This window comes from Anolis sagrei, chromosome 6, assembly GCF_037176765.1.
Source record: "Anolis sagrei isolate rAnoSag1 chromosome 6, rAnoSag1.mat, whole genome shotgun sequence".
In the NCBI taxonomy this organism is placed as follows: Eukaryota; Metazoa; Chordata; class Lepidosauria; order Squamata; family Dactyloidae; genus Anolis; species Anolis sagrei.
The window spans coordinates 90941537-90947536 of record NC_090026.1 but is presented as its reverse complement, the minus strand read 5'-3'; positions in this window follow the sequence as shown (position 1 = coordinate 90947536).

Sequence of the window (6000 nt, the reverse complement as noted above, 5' to 3'; positions counted from 1 at the left end):
ACAATGGAGGACCTTCTTGCAGCAACACCAGAAGCACCCCAAGTGGCCAGATACTGATCAAAGGACATTTAATCAACTACCAAACTCACAAATTTTGTATTTTGTCTGTTTGTTTGCTTTGTTCTGTTAGAAATGTAATATAATTGACTGGTTGCCCTGACACGACAAATAAATAAATAAATAAACCTGAGCTACCTCACAGTCTTGCTGTGAGCATAAAATGCAAAGGATGAGAGCTATGCACACCACCTTTGATTAAAGAAAAGCATGAAAAAATATAACAGTCATGATAGATAGATAAATATATATGTAGTCTTCAGCTTAGTCTCAGAGGAGGTGTGTCTTTAAATAACACCAGCTGATGAACATATGATTAAGACAGTGTCAGCTAATGGCTGCCACATTAATGGGGCAGCGAATATGCTATGAATTTTAAAGGAAGGGACCAAAATGCTGAGAACGCCTCTCAATAATTTCAGCACCCTGGCTAGTTCTTTAAAACTTGAACTAAAACCAGAATTGCATTCACTGTCACATTGACATGATAGAAACTAGATGTTTCAAGTAGGAGGATGCTATTTCACTTTTGCTTTGCATTTGGGCTTCCCAAAAACAACATGCTGGCAACTGTGAAGTAAAATAATGGACTAGATAGGCCTTTCATTCAAACAAGCAGAGCTATTCTTATTTTCTTATTGAAAATGCATCTCTAAGATGCCGGAAATAAGATGGGAAAAACTACCTTTACCTCTGTTTGTGTGGTGTGTCCTTTGTGTTGTGTGTCCTTGCTAATTGTACAATTGGAATTGAATGTTTGCCCTATGTGTGTTTTGTAAAGCTGCTCTGAGTCCCCTTTGGGATGAGAAGGCCAGGGTATAAATACTGTAAATAAATAAACAAACAATACATATGGAGACCAAAAAAACTGGTAGATAAATCTTACTTCGATAGTAATAAAGGGGTCACATCCCTCACACAATGCTGACTAGTTAAAATAAGAGGGGTTGTTTGGAGCACATAGTTGTCTCTTCCAACTAGATGGAACACTAAGAAGGTTGACATTGCATTCATTTCCATACCACCCAACATCGGCCAACTGAGACCATGGTCTTTCTCTGCATAATAGCCAGGACGGTCTTCCATGCAACCCATACACAAAACTAGTTTTTCAAATCCATCATGGGAAAGTACTTTTCTAGTATCTGGGCTATTCATTATTTGAGAAGCCAAAGTGTGTGTTAAGCTTTAGAGTAAAGAAAGTACATTATTTTGAAATAGCTGGGTCATATATATGAAAATGTGTACAGGACTGGCAAATCATTCTTACTGGTTGATGTATCCTTAAAATGTCCCTGAAGATATATTCAGTAATGATGGAAGAGTATCACTCAATACTGGACAGAAATATTTCTGAGTGCTAGCTGCAAACATACGTATCTTTGAAAAAATATCCAATCACAGACCATTATCCTTTTCATCCCATTGTGAGTTGACTAACGCCTATAAACATTAACTGCATATAATGGTAGATCTTGCACTAAAATATTCTCACAGGCTCAGGAAAATACAGATATAATAATACCTTGTTGTCTTGCTTTTGCCTTTGTGTTCTTGTTGGCCATGATCAGAAACAAGATGTGAGATTGAGAGGGGTCCTTGATTTGAACCACTGAATGATGTAATTTTTACAAAGTACTTCTCACTTGATATGAATTTTCACATAAAAAGGTAAGTCCCTGAACAAGACAGATATAAAATAATAAAGAATCAGATACTCTTTTCCTTGGATTTCCCTTCCGTCCCTGGACCCTACTGCCATCTTTTAAAATCAGTATGGAAATTTCATTTTAATCTTTATCATCACTAATTCCCCAATCTTTTGATTTTGGAAATGTATGAGCTTTTAAAGATCATAACTTTTGGGGAAACCAGAAATTTCCATAGCCTTTTGGAATTGTGACCCTTTTGTAAATTAATTGACATTCACACTATTTGGAATAATCATAACCCTTTTGTAAAGTATGATCTTCCTGAAAAAAATGAAATACTCATTTGAGTGAATCTTCTTCTTAGTGGTAAATATCCACTAGTAATCATGCAAGCAAATTAGGTTTCTCAGTTGTTAGACTGATATACCTGGTTATCTCTCTGAATTGTTAGGGGAAAAAATATGCCAAATGCACAAAATATATAGCAGATCTTCAGAAGTGTTGTTTCAATTGACCAAAAACAACTACTCTCCCATAAAATATATTGTTTTTAACTCATGCCCTCAAGAGAACAAAAATAGGTAGTCTTTGTCAAAAGTAATATAGTTGATTTACTTACACACTTCATGTATTCAGCATACAGGTACATTCTCTTCAGTCTAATACATTACTGAACATTGACTCAAGAAAGATTGACTACTCACTGCAGCATACTGACACTGACTACTGCATACTAACACTCCTGACTCCATATACTGTATTGCTTCTGATGCAAACTGACTTCTATTCAGAGTCTCAGTCTGAATAGTCCCAGATCTGGTCACATGGTCCCTCCCACAACCTCAAACAACATAGAGTTAAGGGAAAACTGCATATCAAAATATGCATACAATATACTAAGCAATCTGAATTATATATATAACAACTAGTATAGAAGGCTTGTAGAAGGTTGTTGTTTTCAACATTTGATCCATCAAACAACATTTGATCCCTGTTTTTTGGAGGGTCTTGTCTGAGTCCCACCTTGCCAGGAATAGTTGGCGTGGAAAAGGAAGAGAACCTTTTCAGTGGCTGCTCCAGCTCTTCTTGGGAAGTTTAAGGTGACTTCCTTCATGCTGTCTTTCATTTTTCCAGGGAGGGAAAAGTTTTCTGTTTTGACAGGTTTTCAGAAATTGACAACCAGGGCTTTTAATAGAGTAGTGTTTAGCTGATATTAACGAGTCTCAATATTTTTCATAGTTCAACATCTTATTGCTTTTGCATAAAACTTCACTGAGCTCGAAGATGGTGGGAGACGCAATGGCTGTAGACATCTTTCCTACTTTCTATGCATAATTTTTGTGTGTTTTTATCTATGACTGTATGACTATTGGTATTCTAATTTTGTCAAATCATTTCCAGTGTTGAGGGGAAAGGTGGGATATAAATGAATGAATGGTAAGATGAACATTAAAAATATTCCGAGGCAGTCATGTTGTGTATAGAGCAAAATGCAATAAAATAAAAAAGCTGTGATATCTTTTTCTGGGCCAATTCCAAAGCATTATGTAAGGATTCCAGACTTCATTGGTTTCTTCATTAGGCAAAAATGCTAAAAATCATACAGGAGAAACCAGTAGGCTATTAGGAATTGTGGGAGTTGAAGTCAAAAACACTTGGAGGGCCAAAGTTTGCCCATGCCTGTTCTATATATTTCAATGCAAGTAGAGCCATTCCCTCATCCAACAAAGTCAGAATGTCCACAGTCAGTCATAACAACTCTAGAGACCAGGGTTTCAATCCACATTCAGCCACAGAAACCTGCTGGATGACCTTGGGCAAGTCAGCCTCAAAAGGTAAACCCACTTAAAGCTTGTCAAAAAAAGGCCTTGATGGGTTCACTTTAGGGTCAGCATAATTAAGAAATGATTTGGAAGAACAAAAAGAACAGCTATCAGAACTAAGAACAGGATTTAGATTAATATATCCACTTAAATGCAAGAAACATTCACAAAACCATTATGCCAACGAAAAATAAATCAGATCTCACAACCTCTGAGGATGTCAGGAGAGAATGCTTCTGGAACATGACCGTACAACCCAGAAAACACACAACAACCCAAAAATAAATCATCTAAGCTTTTGAAGCTCTACTGGCTTCTTCATCAGGAAAAGATGCTAAAATCAAACTTTTGTCAGAGGCCTACATTTTGTCTAGATGTTGTTTTTGTTAGTGGTCCAAGATGATCTGGAGGGACATCAATGCAGACAAAACCCATTTCCCTCTTTGACCATGTAAGAACCTGGAGACAAAGAGTTGTAAAATCCAAGCAATAAAATGTCAACTCCATTAGCAACAAAAAAGTAACTTCCCTTGAAATCCAGGTTGTTTCTATCCTGGTTGCAAGTACCTGTCTCCTTTCATGGGCAGAGAACACCTTTCATGTCTTTGTCTGATGAAGAAGTCAATGGAGCATGATGTTGGTTCTGCATTTTTAGTGTCCAATAAAAGTATTGCTGACTTATGATTTTGACTGTTGTATTTTGCTGTATGACCTGCCCCCTCTTAAATGTTTTTTTCTGACTTTTTTTTTTACTACATGTAATGAGTTGCTTCTGTGGAGACATCTTTTGGCATGTTTTTCACTAGCTGTAAAAGCAATCTGTGATCAGGCGGAACAAGACCCATTCCAGAATCCAGCCAAATCAAAGGTGAGGTTCTCTTCTGGTGCCAGCCATGCCAGATATTTATCTCATGTCTCCAATTCTGCTGGTGCTAGAGATTTGACCTTAGATACCCTGCAGACACTGAGGTTGTAACATCACATACTGACTGGTGTCCTTTTCCTAAACTAATTTCCAAATGTTCCTGCAGTTGTACACCTAAACTGTTCTGTTGCTTCCCTCCAAAAAAATTCATGAAGAAAAAGTATCTTTGTTAACAACATTCAGAATTAGGGACTGTTTCACTAAGCTGGAAGAAAAATGCCATTAAATTATTTCTTTGGATTGATTTTTTGGGGTCTGTATCTTCAAAGAGGCTGTGTTTACCATTTCTGCCATCAATTCTCTAAAGACTATAGGAAATTGGCTTTTTCCTCCATTTAGTTCACCCTATTGACATAGCCTCTGTATTTCTGTTTCTATGCTATTTTGTTGCACTAGCCCTTGCCCAGCCCTTTCATAGCTGACTAGGTCCACTTCATAATTCTGGTAATTGGTATTTTGAATCCCATCTGAAACTGGCTTTTAAATGTTGTGATTGTTTTGATAGGTTTATGTTTACCTTTTATAGTGTTCCATTTTTGTATGGTTTTTGTGTCATTTGGCAATTGAATGTTTTGCCCTATGTTGAAAACCGCCCTGAGTGCTCTCGGGTATATAGGGAGGTATATAAATAAAGTTTTATTATTATGTATTATTCAAGATTATTTGGGTATCAAAAATATGGCTTGACTTAGAATCCCACTGGAGAAACATGAAATGAATGGCGTGCTCCAGTTTATGTGAAATCATATATGCACTTGATTGGGTATTTCCACTGGCCTCATTGGAACTAAAATGGATTAAATATGAGCACTTCAGTTTAAAGGGAGCTTAGGCCAGGGCTTTGGCTGCAGGTTAGGTCTAGAGGTCAAAATAATTGGGATGATGCTGTCCGTCTTATATAGCCATTGTCTTTCCACCTTTCCCACATCACCTACTATGAAAATTACCCTTTATTTTCAACAGTGGAGACACAGCTCCCTCTTAAAATATGACACAATGCAGACGTTGTATAACTTGCAATTAAAATATCCCTGTACAGGAACAGCATGGCAATTTATGGAGGTTGTTTTTATAGTTTCCACCAACCATGGAATAAACGAGATGTCTTTTAAAGATTCCATCTTGGTAAATTACGTCCACCATCATATTTTATTGGATAGAAAGTGCTTCTTGGGGTTACATTTTGGGGGCCAGCGCTGTCATAAAATAAATAGGACAGAGACATAAAATATTTTGATACTCAGGTCTTTTGCTTACAAGAACCTCAATAGACACTGAATCACCACTTTAGTGTGGCAGTGGGTGTAGAGAAAGCAGAATGTAAACATCTGAGTTGAAGTGAAAAAGGAGGGAAAATGGATAGAGGCATGGAGAAATTGAAGAATCTGGAGAGAAAAGCTCCCAGAATGTGCTCAGGTAGTTATACTTACCTAGTAAAGCCGGTATGATATAGTAGGTGGAGCGTTGGCTTCTGGAAACTAGGGCTCAGATCTGCACTTGGATATAAAACTTAGTAGATAGGTGGCCTAGGGCAAATCACATT